Genomic DNA, 17,948 nt, shown 5'->3' on the forward strand with positions numbered 1-17,948 from the left:
GTCCTAGACTTATAGTGGCTTGGACAATTTTAGTCCTTTATAAAAAAAATTTGCCATTTAATGGACAGAGTTATTGTGGCGAGGACATTTTTGGTCCTCCGTCTATATTTCTGTTAGATAACCGTATGAGAGAGGGGCAATTGCGTCAATTTAGGCTATCTCTTTATTGTGAGATGGACAATTTTGGTCCCACAACCATGCCTTTACTCTGACCCTCATTTATTTGTAGTTTTGCACTACGAAATGCTCTGCCCACAACCATGCCTTTACTGCAACTTGGGCTCTCCGACTCCTTCGAATTATGACCGAGAAGGAAACAAAACACACATAGATATAATAGATAGAAGGAGATAGCCTAAATTGACGTAATTACTCCTCTATCAGACGGTTATCTAACAGAAATATAGACGGAGGACCAAAAATGTCCTCGCCACAATAACTCTGTCCATAAAATGGCAAATTTTTTTATAAAGGACTAAAATTGTCCAATCCACTATAAGTCTAGGACAAAAAATGTCTTTTACTCAAAGCAAAAATATAATAGCTTGCAACAGGAATATTGAGCTTGGCGGAACAAACAAAGACTTGTCACCAAGAAAAAGGATCTGGGGAGAGCTTTTCACTAAGAACAATGAGCAAATTTGTATTCCTTTTTATAGAAAATATATAAACTATGCAAGAAAAGTAAATGACTAAGTGGCTGTAGTTTAGTGGTAAGAATTCCATGTTGTGGCCGTGGAGACTTGGGCTTGAATCCCAACAGCCACATGTTTCAGAATATCATGCATGTTTGGAAGGGGAAAAAAACCAGACCTCTTAGGGAAAATAATAAGCAGATGGGTTTTTAGCCTACTATACGTGCTCCTTAAAATCACTTCTCGCCGTTGCCAAGAACCGAACCCGGGCCACCCGCGTGACAGGCAAAAATACTTACCACTATACTACAACGACCTAATATCTTTGAAATTTATAGTACGTATTGATAGATAGATATTTCAGTAAATAAATATTGACTAGATTTAAAATTAGTACATGTGCAAAGAGGTTGTAGTTAAAAGTTGGTAGAATATAATTCGCATGGCCATGATAATGATATTCTCTCCCATCTTAACTTATGTGGATCCGATGTTTGAAAGTGTGGAAAAACCTTCTTATATAGGGATTATTGACGATAAATAACCTACCAAAACGACAGTGTTTGTCGAGATCGATCGTAGGGATGCTCAAAAGAAAATTGATCACTACAAACACCAATTAAATTAATGACAGTTTCTCGAAATGAAATCGAAGGGATGCTCTTGGTTTTATTATGTTTGAGAAGGCTATCATGTAAGATTTTCCCTAATAATATATATTATATATTATATATTAGGGTTTTAATTAAGTGGTGCAAGTGGACTAGGCTTATTAAGCGGTTTGGTTGGACTTAATAACTAGTAGTTGTTAGTCAACCAAACTCTGTGCCTAATATAATCCTGGATTGATGGGTTACAGAGGATTGATGTTAGCACATTCAGTTACGGTACTCAGACTGCTCAGTAGATACCAATACACCATCTAGGGTTCTGAGTCAGATCTGAAGCAAAACTTGGCTAACGGTCTACCGCTAAGATGCAACAAAACAGGAATATCAACTATGGCTGGAGATCTAGCTACATGGCTACGCTTCCGCTCTCATACGAGGTCAGATTTCTGGTATACTATAGTTCATTATAGTTAGACTATTGTATATCTAACATATCAATCTATCCCCTGGGGAATTGAAGATGGAGTATGGAAGTATTTCCATATAATTGAAGGAATGCTACAATATAATGAGATGTTAAAAGATGAGTCTAAGTGTTAAGGATAATAGAAGAGATTGAGGTTGCAGATGACCATGAATCTCATTCTAGTGCGTACAATTAATTCATCACAAGCTAAAGATCGGGAGTTATATATGAGTCATCATTTTGAAGAATTTAATCAATGAATATTTTCTGGAAATTAGAAACAAAAAGGCTACGTGCTCCACAGGACAAATTAAGTAAAGAAAAATGATCAGTTGATTTGATTAATGGTGTATTAATTGTTTTAGCTGATAATAATATTAATATAATTATTCTAATAAAATAGCTTAATTATATTTAGAGAGCAATAATTATATAATAAATTCAAACTAACTTATATTGAAATTGTATACTTACAATTATTGTTTTATAATTAAATGTTATGGGTAGGATTGTGGAAATATACTCTTCACAGGACAAACTCATTGGTGGTAAACCTTTCAAAATTTGCACAACTATACATTCACGACATGAACATGAAACTCATAATCAGCTGATAAAAAAATTGTATATCATAAAATAAATTGTTTTGTTTTTTAACTTTCATTTCTCATAATTTTTACTCTAATATACAATTGTAGAAAAGATCGATGGTGATCGAATGAAGAAAATGAGCCGATGTTTAGTCGGAGTTTTGTCTTTGGCGGCTCTTTTCTTCTTCTCCACCGTCGGAGCTCCGTGCTGTTCAATCGAAGGATTACCGCTAAGTGGTGCGATGGGCAGGGGCATTGGTAGCTTGATGGAGGTTGCAGGTTCAGTCATGCATTGCGTGAAAAAGGTAGTGGTATGACGACTGGGTCATTGCCAACACACCAAGGAAGAACAACGAAACACGTCTTTATTTGGGCTTGGATTTACACAAAGAAAATGAGTTCTAATCTCCAATTTCGAATTGTTGATGGATTCCTGGCAGCGGGTTGGATTATTCTGGTGGCTCCCCTTCAGGCCATTAAAATATTTAATCACACAAAGTTTGATTGACGGCAAGAAGATATATATCTCCTTTTGCGGTGACGTTGCGTTTATCCAGGTATTTTGTAATTATCTCTTTGGAGTTGGTGAATAATTGTGTTGTTAGTACGTCTGAATGCTCTTGCTGCTGCTTGGAGGGATTCTAACGAATTGAAGTTATGAAGATTGGCAGCAGGAGTGAAGAATGGGTATAATGCTTATTTAAGTATTATATTGCTTTAATATAATATTAATGTGTATGGTTATTAGTTTAATGAGTATCAACAGTGCACCATACATCTCTAAATTTTAATCCTCCATTTCTTTTGGGTATGCACTTTTACGTACATAACTAATATAATGATAATAAGCATATATCAAAGGCTTTATATGCAATTTGTTGGTAGCATGAAAGAGTCATCATTCTTGTCTCTTGAATATTTGACTAGGAAGATGGCCTGGTTTAAGTAAACCTCAGTTTCACCATTTGACCTGAGAAGAACTAGGGTGTTGATCATGTAGGTTAGTTGAAGTGCCACTTGATCTCCACTTGAAATGATGGTGACTTTCATATGTTATTAAACAAGCAAAGCCTTGCAATAGATATTGCTTAAGTAGTACAATAATAGTGTTGAATTAAATTATCATTTTATAAATAAGTGGGAATTATGTATTCCTTTGAGAATAAATTTGAAATTTGTATTGATTTGCATTATATGAATGCTTTATATATATGAGTTTTGAATTTCCTCAAGCAAAGAAAAAATTGTTAAGATGGAATAACTTTGAATGCTAAAGTTATACGTGTCGAGTTTACCTTGTTGCAATTTATTATTCTCTAATAAATGCAGTTTGAATATGTGTTTTAGATATGAAATTAATTTCTCTCAAGAAGATTATGTGAAATGTGTGATTATGTTGTTCAACTTGAAGTATCATGTGAACAACATCATTTATTTGGCTTACTGGTAATGAGTATTTAAATATATTATTTAAAATCTTGGTTGAGCCATGCTGGAAGACATATTATTCTTGTTTAAAGGATAATTATGGTGGTTTAAAGCAACCAAGTTTGTTCAAATATATTCAACTATTGAGTATGTATCAATTAAGTATAGAGCTACTAAAAAAATCCACAAAGCAAATTTACAAAAACCTAGAAGTAGCCAATGTTGGGCACCAAAGATTAATTTGGGAACAAATCAAGTATTTTTGAGAGAAAGTATTTAAGTGATGCATTGTGGGGGGTAATTAGCTCCTTACACATGTTCCCTATAAGTTTTCGAATTAGCACATTGATTAATTTTGTAATCTCATGTCACAACTGAAGGTGACAGTGGTGATTCTTCAAAAGAAAATCAAAGCTAGATGGGTCCATTGAAAGTTTTAAGGCTAGACTTGTAGCTAATGACTACACTTACAGATTTGGTGAAGACTGTTGTAACATAAATTGCAACAGTTTGTGCTTTGTTTGCTTTAACTTCATTACACAGGTTGATAGTCCGCCAAATGGGGATGTTAGAACAACATCCTTTAATCATGATTTGGTAGAAGAAATCTACATAGAGCAACTTCCTAGATGTGATGATCTTGGCTAGGAAGGAAAGGTCTGCAAACTCAAAAATCTCTATATGGCTTGAAACAAGCTCCTAAGCAGCAGTATGAAAAGTTTCATAGAACTTTATTAGACCTATGTTATACTATTAACCTATCAGAGGCATGCTTGTTTACTAAAGATGTTGAGTCTAAAGTTGTGATCATATGTCTCTATGTAAATGATATGTTGATTTTTTTAGTTCAGACATTGATGCAATTAATGAGACTAAACAAACACTTTATGCCAAATTTGATATGAAGGATCTGGGTGAAGCCGATGCTATATACTTGGCGTGAAAGTCACGAAAATTGATAATGGTTACCATCTATCACAAAGCTGTTATACGGAGAAACTATTAAAGAAGTTTGACAGCTTTGATATAACCTTGGCTAAAACCCCATATGATCGATGTATCAAATTGTCCAAAAATCTGGAGATAAGTGTATCTCAAGAAGAATATGCAAAATAATTGAAAGTCCTGTGTTTTAATGAACTATACTAGACTTGATAATGTCTTTGCAGTGAACAAATTCAGTTGCTATACACATAGCCCAAGTGTCTCACACTGGAAAACACTAAAACAAGTGCTTCAGTACCTCAGAAGTACCATAGACTGGGTCTTGACTATACAGGATTTCCAGCAGTACTGGAGGGGTTTTGTGACGCAAACTAGCTAAATGATAGTGAGGATGTTAGCTCCACTAGTGGATATGTAATCACAATGTGCGAAGTAGCCATATCGTGGAAATCAACTAAATAATCTTGCATATCTAGATCGACTATGGAAGTAGAGTTCATAGCGCTTTATCTAGCTAGCCAAGAGGCTGAGTGGCCAAGAAATTTGTTGGCAGACGTGCCATTGTGGGGGTGTCCAACACCTTCTGTGCCCATACAGTGTGATTCCCAAACTGCCATTTGTGATGAGAAAAATAGTGTCTCCAATGGGAAAAGAAGATACATAAGAGTCAGACATGAGTGTGTACGACAATTAATGCTGAACGGGATTATCACAATAGAGTTTGTAAAATCTGAGAGAAATATTGCAGATCCTCTCACAAAAGGTTTAAATCGAAAGGCCATCCTTGAAATATCATGGGAGAGTGTTAAAATCCGTGAGGTAAGGAATTCATGATGGATACCACTAAGGTGGTCAAACGAAATCATGAAAAGACTTACACCTAACTTGTGTAATAAATAACCATAGTTCACTCTGTAGCCTGTAATATGTGGTTTATGTTGGAATAGACTTGACAGAGTTGAAGTCTATATTGAGCTAGACTTGACGATAGTAAAGTCTATATTGAGCTAGACTTGACGATAGTAAAGTCTATATTGAGATAGACATGACAGGGAGTGGTAAAGTTGATGTGTGCATTAGAGTTCAAAATTTCGATGACCAATGAGTTCAAGATTCATATCACTCTTGGGAAGAAAATTACTCAATGATACTACACGTGTTAGTTCAAGATCTCGTTCACTAATATTAAGTTCAACTTTAGAGTATTGCTTAGACGTTTTTCTTTCTCAACCTTCTTTTTTGAATGTGTGGGGGATTGTTGGAATCCATTCATAAAGATGGAAAACTGTGTTTTAATTGTATTCCTATTTTTCCGGAGTTGACTGACTTAATCATTCTCCTTGTCTGCAAAATTTGAGACGTGGGATCATTCAAGATGCTCCCAGATCATGGAGTTGTGGCCTCAATGGAGAAATCAGTTCAGCCTTCACAATATAAATAGCACTTCTCCTTTCGAACAAGATACAGAGAAAATGCTTCTCCCTTCCTTCACTTTCCTGCCGAAAGCTTGCAGGCCCATCACCAGAAAATATTAGCTTTTAAGGTAGTGTTCATATGACACAGCACGAAGAACTGTCTTCCTTATTCTGTTCGAAATTTTCTTCATTTTCCACATTCGACATCCACATACAAAAGCAGAATATATACCCAACAAGGTATATATATACCTTATAAAAAAATTGTATATCATAAAATAATTTTTTTTTTTTTTTACTTTCATTTCTCATAATTTTTACTCTAATAAACAATTGTAGAAAAGATGGTGATCGAATGAAGTTACATGTCGAGGTTGTTGAGGACATTAAGAAAGTGTTAGATGTGAACAATGTTTCGATTAAATCATTTAGTATGGCTAAGGCACAAATCAAGAATAATACATGAGTTGAGATTAAAATGAGGTTAATTGGTAAAAAGACTAACGATGCAAGAACTTATAGCCTATCAACAACATCAGAAGTTGCAACTCCTATAGTTAGTGACTTAGACCCCACAATAGGTCAACGTGACATTCTAGTGGAGTCTAAGACTGGTAAATTGTTGAGGATAAGTGAGTAGAACCCGTCATATTTACTAATGCAGTACCCACTGTTCTTTCCATATGGTGAAGATGGATATAGGGAAGATACCCAATTTGCAAGTAGTGTTAACTTTCAGAATTGTGCAAAACATCATATTTCTCAAAGAGAGTTTTTTGAAATCTGTATGCATGAGAGGCTAAGTGAAACTTCGACTTTGGTGTATGCAATGAGGTTATTCCAATAATTCTTAGTTGATGCGTATACAATGGTTGAGTTTGGTAGACTGGTATATATATGCAACAATAAAAAAACGTTGGGATGTAAAGTATACAAAGGCTTGTCAGATCCGTTGACGCGAGGAGAAGTTGAACCGAGCACGCAAGGAAAAAGGATAATCCTACATACCATCAAGTTTTACTAGCGTTGCAAGGTATATAATTCAAAACTATCAAGATGCAATAGCCATATGTAGGTGGATATGGTATCCAAACATATTTATTACATTTACATGTAACCCAAAGTGGACAAAAATACACAAGATCTTGAGTGGAGCTTCAAATGCATAAGTGGGGCTTCCTGTCCTTTAATATACAAGATCTTGAGTGGCTTGGATGGTTAGTGCTTGTGTTGTTTACCTATAACTCTATAAGTCATAGGTTCAAATCTTGTTGGCTATAAAGCCAAAATGTTTAATACCTAGCTCAATACTGTAAAATGGGCCCCTGGTGTCCTGATCATAAGTCCCCCAATTTCTTTGGTACATAGAAAGTATAGACACTTCCAACCACTCACCGGATTCCTAAAGCTTTTCTTGCATACAATTTGTCAAGAAAAAGAAAGCGAACTGAGACACCTCACCCCCAGGGGTAACTTAGCGGTCTGTCGAAAAGCAAAATATATTGATCGCTGAGATGCAGGATTTAAATTAATCGAATACTACGAAGCGGGAAAAGATATGACAACCGGTGAGAAGCAAGATACAAAAATGTCGACCGCTGAGAAGAGAGATAGAAATATGCCGGCCGTTGAGAAACGAGATAATAAATTTGTAATATTTCTAACGCTGAGAAGCGGATAAGATAAGTTTCAACCGCTGAGAAGCAGGATAAGATAAGTTTCAACTGCTGAGAAGCGGGATAAGATAAGTTTCAACCGCTGAGAAGCGGGATAAGAATAAGTTGATCGCTAAGAAGCGTGATAATAATGTTTCGACTGCTAAGAAGCAGGACAAGAATAAGTCGACCGTTAAGAATCGAGATAATAATATTTCGACCACTAAGAAGTAGGATAATAATAAGTCAACCGCTAAGAAGCAGGATAAGGATACCGTTGACCACTAAGAAGCGGGATAATAAAATTTTTCCGCTGAGAAGCGGGATAATAACAAGTCGACCGCTAAGAAGCGGGATAAGAATACCATTAACCGTTGAGAAATGGGATAGATAATACGACGATCGTTGTGAAGCGGGATAGTGCATTGACCTTTTTTTAATTGCACGATGGGCTGCGTACCTTGCCTTACAAGCCCAAGTGAAAATCTGATGGCCGGTTGAGGATCGTGTCATACTGGCCCGGGTGAAGATGCGTACGGTCCGCCTACATTGCGATCCCGTATAAGATGTGGGAACATACCCATTTTTTTTTTGTTTTTTTGGTTTTTGTTTTTGTTTTTGTTTTTTTTTTTGTTTTTTTTTTGTTTTTTGTTTTTTTTTTTTTTTTTTTGTGCAAGCTAGGCTGCATTCCTTGCCCTGCAACCCTAGGTGAAAATCTGCATAGAGGGTTGAGGATTGCGTCCAATTGCCCAGGGTGAAGCTGTATACGGTCTGCCTACCTTGCGATCCTCGTATGAGATGTGGGAGCGAGCCTAATTTTTTTTTCTCCCTTTATTTTTATTTTTATTTTATTTTTTTATTTATTATTTTTTTTTCTATTGGTTCGCCTACCCAGCGTTGCAGGCCTAACACTAAAAATGAAAGGGGGTGAAAAGTAGTAAGAAAATAATAAAAAAGTTTTTTTTTAATTACCTTCTCGGGTTACTTGCGAATCTAGTCAAAATTTTCCCTAGGCCGTTTGTCGTGCTTTCCGAGCCCAGGGGTACTGGTACAAAATGAAGCTGAAAATTGTTTTATTACTACTACTGTCACACCCCGTAATCCGAAATTAAATTAAGGGATTAATTTAGTAATTAATCCTTATCCAATTGATAATTAATTCCTTAAATTCCTGAAAATCCAATAGCCGGGGACTAGTAATTGACTAGTCAACCCAAAGTCAAGAGTTGTACCTAAAGCTTTGTGAATAGTTCCCTTATTCCCTTACACATTTCATCTTAGTAAGGGTAAATAAGACATTTCCCTTGCAATAGTCTTTCAAGCTAACCTAAGAGACACATTTCATTTCTCACAAACACTCTCCAAAATCATAAGCTCTTCCTTCTCTCTAAAAAGCTAGTTAGCTTTCTCTCCAAGCTAAATCTAGGGCTATCAAGATCTTTCAAGTTTGTCCTCAAGATTCCACCTTTCCTACTATTGAGCATCTAGGAGGGTAAGATCTAAGCTCGTTTTGTGTTTTTAGTGTTTTCTAAGGTATCTTTTTCTAAAAGTAGAATCTTTATGATCTTTTGGTGTGTTCTTGAAGTGGGTGTGGAAGGTGAACCCTATTAGGAGCTTGGTGAAGTGTTAAGTGAAGGTTTTTGTCTTCAAGAGGTAACCCATGCTCTACAAAATCTATTTTGTCTACCTATATGATGATTTCTTGGATTCTACATGTGTTTTGCTATGAAATGTGAGTGTTTATGCATTGTCTTGTGAAAATGCATATCTAGAGCTTGTGTTTAGGGTTCTTGTATGCCATTGCTTGGCTATTCCTTTGATTCAAGTCATTTTGTTGTATTAGGTGAGTTTTGGCATGTTTTGGACTTGAATTTGAGCTTGGAGTTGAAAATCCCCGAAGGGATTATTTTGTGAAGGGTTTGGTACCCGCGGGGTACACACTCGTGGGACAAAGGGTTCCCGCGGGTGGAACAACGGGTGGTGGTCCACCCGTGGCCCCACCCGTGGGGAACAATGTTGGCTTGTTCGGGGATTTGTTCCCCGTGATTCTTTTGATTCGGTATTTGGTGTTTTGACTTCCCGATGTTCTTTTGTGGAACTATTAGCGTGTGTCTTCTTAATGTTTCGTATGTCTAAAACTATATGGTAGGATTCCGTGTAGGTTTTGGTGTCTTGAATCGTGCTAAGTGTTCAACATTGTGATTTGTTGAATCGTGATGAGTCTTGTGTGTTCTTCGGAACTACGTTTGGTTTACCCGTTTGATAAGCATACTAGTTCGGTGTTTAAATGCTAGCATGTGTGTTGTTTTTACTTTCCTATTGTTGATGATGACTTGTGTTAATCATCGTTGTTGTTGGACTGTGATCCATTCCTTGATTGAGTATGGTTTCATATCTTCGTTGTGATCCATTGATTGATTCCTGTTGTGGTGTGGTGTGTGTGGCTGTACCTAGATTGCACGATTAATGGTATGGGACATTAGTCACCAAGGTACGGCAGTGGTCCTCGTGGTGGCCATGACGCTATTATGGAGTTTGTGACCTGAGTGATGGGTTCACGTATTTCTTGGGTGGCATGTGTTGCCGTGTGTGTGATCGGTACCTCGTGTACTATGAAATCGGTGGTCTTGTTGGTGGTTGTTGGTGGGGGACGACGGTCCCAGGAGGGAAAAGGTTGGACTTGGATGTACAGGGGTCCTGGAGGTAATGGTTGGAACTAGACATAAGGTTGGGGGTAGCCATAAGGTTGGAACCGGGCATAAGGAAGGCATATCAATTTGTGATGGGTGATGTCACGAAGGCTTGTGTAGCCGTTGTTGTGTATTTCTCTATTTGTGATGTGTGATGTCACAAAGGCATGTGTTGCCAATGGTTGTGTCCTTATTCTCTTGTGTTATGCATGTCGGGTGTTAATCTACTGTGTGATGGTAGATTATACCTTGAGCCGTTCTTGTGAGTCGTTATTGCTTCTTGTCGTATTGGGATGTGTTCCCTTATCTTTTGTGAGTGCATAGAATCTTGTGTTGATCTCTATCTTGGCTTTTGAAATTGATATATACTATATCCCGTTTCGCAAATGATTTTGTATACATATAAACTATCTACGTATGATATTTCACATGTATTGGTGGGTTACCAGCATCATTCGCTGACCGGGCGTCGTCCCTTATCTTATACGTTTCTTTCAGGTGCTGAGTAGACGAGAGCGCGGTCTAGAACCTGTTAGCTTAGATCCCTTTATTTTGAGACGTTGTGGCCTGTGTGCCAATGTTAGACATTAGTACTCCTGTTTCTTAATGAAGTTAGATTGTGGATTTATGCAGATGTTTCACCTGTGCGTTCACCTTTGAGTGGGCGTGGCATAGCACCCTTTATTTCCTATTCATATATTCCCTGTTTATTCTTCCGCTGTGTATGATGTTATGACTAGTTATCAGCATGTCTAAGGCTTAATTTAGCATGGAAATTAGGGGGTGTTACAACTACGGTCTACCTACCCAGCTTGCGAGCCCATTTGGATGCTATTGTTTACTGTCGCATCTCCTGTATAGACCGCAGATCTTCCAACTCGCGTCAGGACCACTTGTACTGTATGCAGGTCAACTACCGCATCCATTATTTTTTTGATAACATGATTAGCCTGCAAGCCCAACAAAAAATATATGTTAATACCTGCATATTGTGAATATAAACTTTAATCGTTGTGAAACTAGTATAGCCATTCTGAATATTCAATATTTATATATTGTGAAAATAAACTATAGACATTGTGAACTAAATACCTGCATTTTTTTTAACACCTCCAATTTTCATACACTTGAGTCTAGTATTAATTACCCATAAAAGGGTAGAGTTGCTGACAAGTTGTAGTATGCGTGGGGTGGAAAGAAGGTTGGGAATGAAGATTCCTGGGGTTGTCGTTCTCAAAGGATGGACAATCGGAATTGAATGCCGTGAGGTCAAACACAAGTCCACAATTGCAATGGAAAGCTATGGGAGAACATTGTGCTAGGGAGAGAATGCAAATCAAAGGAATGAAACTAGTAATGATGGAAGTAGGTGAATTTGATTCCTATCACTTGTGTGTGTGTAGTGAATCAACCTAGGAGTGTAACTAGTGGTGCATAGCTTATGTGAGATGACTTCCAATACCGTTCACCTCTCGGTTTACTAGGCATTTCCTTGGTATGGAGCACCGTTAAGTGACCATGGTCCTAAGGAGCATTCCTACAAACACCTTATTTACATCACATTTCCAACTCTGGCCTCTCGGATTTTAGAGATCAGGAGGGGAATTGCAAGAAGGAGGAGCTTAGGATCAAGTTACAATCTCTTGTTAGCTTAATCCTTCTCAAACCTACATGAATGTTGTGCACTCACATCCAATGAGTCCATACAAGGTCCTCTTACAACAAGGCAACAACACATCATCACAAATCCATATATCAATCACATTCAACACAAGAAAATAAGATCCAATTCACAAAGGGTGCTAGCCAAGCATAGATAAGTAAATCAACATTGCAATATGAAATCAATCAACAATTAAAGAAGGAAAGCTATAAGAGAATACCAAATTACATTGCAATAGTTGATCTCTTCTACAATTGTCTCTTGAATTGAAGGTTGTCAATCTTCCTCTCCAAGAGTTCTTCAACAATGGAATAGGCTAGAGATGATCTAGATTCTAGAAAGTGAAATTTAATCTATCTAATTGGTTGAAAATACAAATTCAAATGATAGATGATGAAGAGAATGTAAATCTACCCTATGAACCCTAGCTAAGAGCTCTCCATTCTGATTTCTAAAAGAGGGAAATGTTGGATTATGAGTTAGATGGAGAATCCCCCTACAAACTCTTGTTTATATCCTGAAATTTCCTTTAAGTGATCGCACAACGAACTTCACAATGCTCGTTGTCGAGTTTGTTGATGTTTCTGGAAATTTTTCCCTTCTTGAGAGTTGTAGACCTTGAAAATGCCGAACCATCCGTCACTTGAATCACCTCATTTGTACACTCCTGGCTCAAGATATGATCAATCTACCGAACTATTGCCGGAATGCGCTACAATTGACAATGTTTTGCTATTTTCTACAAAGGCAACCACAATTAGTCCTAACTCCTATCTTTTATCAAAATAAGCAATTATAAGCATGTAATAGGCTCAAAGGACTCCACTTATAGAAAAATATGACTCCTAAATGACACACAAAATGTAGCATCTTTGGCACTTATCAAAGTTTCCACACTTTATTCTTGCTCGTCCTTGAGCAAGCTCGCAATCAAATCAAAATCATTTAAGTGCCAAAGATACTTTTCAAGATAGCTCAATGTTAACTTAGTTCTCCTAGTGGTCCATCAAGATGAGTGTGTTTAGAAATCGGAGAGGGGGAAATCCTAAATATCATAAAAGAAGTGTGGTAGGAATGTGTTTTACCAATACAACTCAAGGAATATCCAAAAGAAACAAAAAAACCCTAGAAGGATAAAATGAATAACAAAGGGAACACACTCTCTACAGATTTTCAAGCATGCAAGCCAAATTTGGATTCACCTCTCATTTTGCAAAGGGCCTTCAAGCCGAGCCACACTAGTGGGAACGATGTGTACATCCCAACCGATATTGTAAGTGTAAAAATGTTGCACATTTAAACCTCTTAATATTGGATTAGATTAGTTGTCAAAGTAGTTCTGGATTAGTTGCTGGATTAGTCATAACGTCTGGAGTAGTTGACTGGATCAGCGCAAGAAAGTAATCCAGGAGGTATGAAGCTTCTTCAAATCTTTTATTCCAGTCAAGACCCTATCAAGGAGGAGATCTAATTCTATTGGAGCAGCCGAAATCAAGGATGGAAAGAGTGCTTGATTCGTGGATCAAAAGATCCCTTTCTACCTATATAAAATGCTACTTTGGTTAGAATTTTTCACACACTCTTTCACATGATTTTACTCTGAAATTCCTTGGCTATTTATTCCAAATATATTCTGTATTGCTGAGTGTGAAGAAAGGTCCTTAACCAGTTCATGAAGCAATGAAGATCGCCTGCACATCGGATCCACTGGAGTAGGCTCTGGAGTAGTTACAGGTTATACTTTAGTGTGTAATTAACTCTCCTCTTGTACTCCTTTTTTATCATAGTGGATTTGGGTTGATGTGAGTGGCCCCGCAGACGTAGGAGTGAGGCTCCGAACTGCGTGAACATTTCATGGTGCATGCTTTCTTTTACTGCTATATGTTTTATGTTCTTTATTATATCTGGAATAGGATTGCATCTAGTCCAGCTTTATAATTGAAATAAAATTAAATTTTAAGCTAAATCTTGCATTCAAGACGATCACGTGTTTTTTGAACTCAAGATCTCAACATCTGTCTGTTTTTCTGTTTATCACGTTTATTTGTTGCTCACTGTGCATTGAGTCTTACAGCATGGAACGACATAGAGCACCTCTTGAATTAACAGGTGACAACTATGCGTACTGGAAGGCCCGCACCAAAATGCATCTACGAGCTCAAGGAGAGAGGGTCTGGAGGGCTGTTCTTACTGGTTGGTCTCATCCTACCAACGATGGAGACAATACAGGAGATCCTCCAGTCCTCAAACCAGAAGCAGAATGGACAGAGACTGAGATGACCACCGCAAGCTACAATCATAAAGCGTTAGATACTATCTTTTCTTTAATGCATGAGAGTCAGTTTACCATTGTTGCAGGGTGTGATTCGGCTAAAGAAGCTTGGGATGCCTTAGAAACTACCTATGAAAGAACCGCATCTATTAAACAATCCAAACTACAAATGGTTCAAACAGACTTTGAAGATCTAAAGATGAAAGATGATGAAACTATAGTGGATTTTCATGCTCGGGTGCAAGAACTAGCCAATAGGGCAAGCATCTTAGGCGAGCCAATCACTCAAGAAAGACTTGTCAAAAAAGATTCTTCGCTCACTCCCTCCAAGGTTTCGCATGAAAGTTACAACTATTCAGGAGCACGATGGATGGGAAAAGAAAACAGTACATCAATTTATGGGAAGCCTACAATCCTATGAGATGGAAATTTTAGGCGGCCCTGAAACAAAAGGAAAAACAGTAGCTTTCTCTGTCGAAGACGCTGGAGCTGTTTCTGATCCAGATGAGGTAAGTGACGATCCAGTAGTTTTCTTACCTAAAGGTTTTTCTAAATTGTTGCAACAGGTAAAACAACGACAAACTGGAAAATTTGGCAAGTTTCAAAGTAAAAAAGGATCGGGGTCGAGTGCTAGTCGAAACAATCAAAAACCAAACTCGTCCAACCAACGATCAGGCACATCAAGAAACTCTCAATCCAAAGAAAAAACCAGAGGCAAAGGGATCAAATGTTATGAATGTGAAGGATATGGTCATGTGCAAGCTGAATGTCCAACCTACCTAAGACGGAAGAAGTCGATGAAAGTCGCCCTTACCTGGAGTGATGATGATGAACCAGAAAATGATCCAGGATCTGATCCAGATGAGATCTCCGGGAACTTTGTTGCCTTCACGGCCCTCACAGCTACTGTACCTGACTCAATAACTGGTGAAGAATCTGAAATTGAAGAGTATGTGTCATCAGAAGATCAAGATTTACCTGCGCCTTCTTTTGAAGTAGAATATAGAAAATTGTATGCAAAATGGGAAATACTTGTAAAAGTGAGCAGATCTCTATCTAGTCAGGTTAGCATTCTAAAAAATGCCAAAAAGGTGTATCTTTCTAAAATATCTGACAGGGACAGCATCATTGAAGACAGTCACAAGAAAGAAGAAACTCTCCAGAACTGGAGCAACTCAAACGCAAGATCAAAATGATGGACAACACATCCACCTTAGACCAAATCTTGGATTCTAGTCGAAAGACACCCACGAAGTATGGGTTAGGATATTCTGGAGAAAAGGACAAAGCTGTTACAGTTTTGTCAAAGCCTCAGGTCCGGACTCAGGCACTGGAGCAGATCGAGATAGTCCAGAAACTAGTACAGCTCAACGTCAAGTCAAATTTGCTCCAAGTAAAAAGACAACTAAGATTAGATTTTATAATCCTATATGTCATTATTGCAGGGTACGTGGACATACGAAACCGGAGTGCTTATACTTCTACAAAGACCAACGTGTTGAGAAATACACCAAAAAGTCTATCACCCCGTTTGTTAAGAAAATTTGGGTGAAGAAAAGTGATTTCGTCTGCCATGTCTCCTTCCACTCTACAAGTACTAACAGAAAAGAAAGATGGTACTTTGACAGTGGGTGTTCACGTCATATGCCGGGAGATGCTAAGTTCCTAAACAATATAAAAGGAAGTATAGGAGAAGTGACTTTCGGCGATGGAGTTAAGGGAAAGATCACTGGAATTGGTACTCTAAATGTCACAGGGCTACCCAAACTAAAACAAGTTCTTCTGGTGGAAGGCCTTCATGCAAATCTTATAAGCATAAGCCAATTATGTGATCAGGAATGGAAAGTCTGCTTCACCAAGGACAGTTGCAATGTTACAAGCTATCAAAAGAACTGCGTCATGGAAGGTAAACGCTCTTCTGATAATTGCTATATATACTTACTAACGATTCCTTTTGTTATAGGTCCAGCATAAAAGAATCAAAATTATGGCCTCAAAAAATGGGTCACTTAAATTATCGCTCACTGGAAAAGCTAATCAAGATTGAGGGTGTAAGAGGTCTACCTAACATCAAGGTAGAAACAGGCGGAGTATGCAGTGCATGTCAAGCTGGAAAACAAACTAGAGCAGCTCATACCCCTCAAAATATGATCAATACCACACACTTCTTGGAACTCATTCACATGGACCTTATCGGACCTACCAGAACAGAAAGCATTGGAGGTAAAAGGTACATTTTAGTTTGTGTTGACGATTTTTCTCGATTTTCGTGGGTCAGTTTTCTCAGGGAAAAGTCGGAAACTTTTGAAGCCTTCAAAGCCCTAGCTCTAAAGCTCCAAAAAGAGAAAGATGAGCCAATAATACGCATTAGAAGTGATCACGGACGTGAATTCAACAATCAAGTGTTTGATGATTGGTGTGCATCGGTTGGTATCTCTCATGAATATTCAGAACCTAAACGCCACAACAAAATGGTGTTGTTGAAAGAAAGAATCGGATGATTCAAGAGATGGTTCAGGTACTACTCAATGCCAAAGACTTGCCTCAGAGATTTTGGGCTGAAGCAGTAAGTACTGCCTGTCACACAATAAACCGAGTATATCTACGACCCGGAACGCATCACACTCCGTACGAAATATGGAAAGGTAAGAAGCCTAATATTAACTACTTTCATATTTTTGGCTCACGGTGTTTTATCCTGAAGGACAGAAACCCAACTGGAAAATTTGAGCCTAAAAGTGATGAAGGGTACTTTCTGGGTTACTCAACGAATAGTCGTGTCTACCGTGTCTAGAACAAAGTTACCAAATCCATCATGGAATCGGCAAATGTGGTGGTTGATGATCAACCTGATGAAATCACTGAGGTTATAAGAGTCACTAACCCCGAAGTTACTCCAGAATCTGACACAAATAATCCAGAACCTCCTGAAACTGCGTTATCAGATCCTACTCCGACTCCATCATCTACTAGTCCAGAACCTGGTCCTGAACCAGATGCTGGAGCACTTGAAGTGGCTATCCGAACTCACAAAGATCATCCTACTCAAAACATCATAGGAGATCCATCCTCTGGAGTACGAACTAGAGGGATTAAGCGAAATTACCTCGAGCTTGCAGGGTATACATGTTACACGTGAAAGATCGAACCCAAAACGGTAAAAGAAGCCCTATCTGATGAACACTGGATTAAAGCTATGCAGGAAGAACTCGGGAAATTTGAACGTAACAAGGTATGGAATCTAGTCCCTAAACCTGACGGTGTAAATGTTTTAGGAACAAAGTGGATCTTTCGCAACAAGACTGATTCAGCTGGAAATATTACTCGCAACAAAGCAAGACTGGTTGCACAAGGCTACTCTCAAATTGAAGGTATCGACTATGAAGAGACGTTTGCACCTGTAGCACGCCTAGAATCTATTCGCCTTCTACTATGTATAGCGTGTGCTTTAGGAATAAAGCTATTTCAGATGGATGTCAAAACGGCTTTTCTAAATGGATATCTATCCGAAGATATATATGTTGCTCAACCTAAAGGCTTCGAAGACCCTCATTATCTTGACCATGTTTACAAACTGG

The sequence above is a fragment of the Ipomoea nil genome, unplaced genomic scaffold (genome assembly GCF_001879475.1).
Source record: "Ipomoea nil cultivar Tokyo-kokei standard unplaced genomic scaffold, Asagao_1.1 scaffold3142, whole genome shotgun sequence".
In the NCBI taxonomy this organism is placed as follows: domain Eukaryota; kingdom Viridiplantae; phylum Streptophyta; class Magnoliopsida; order Solanales; family Convolvulaceae; genus Ipomoea; species Ipomoea nil.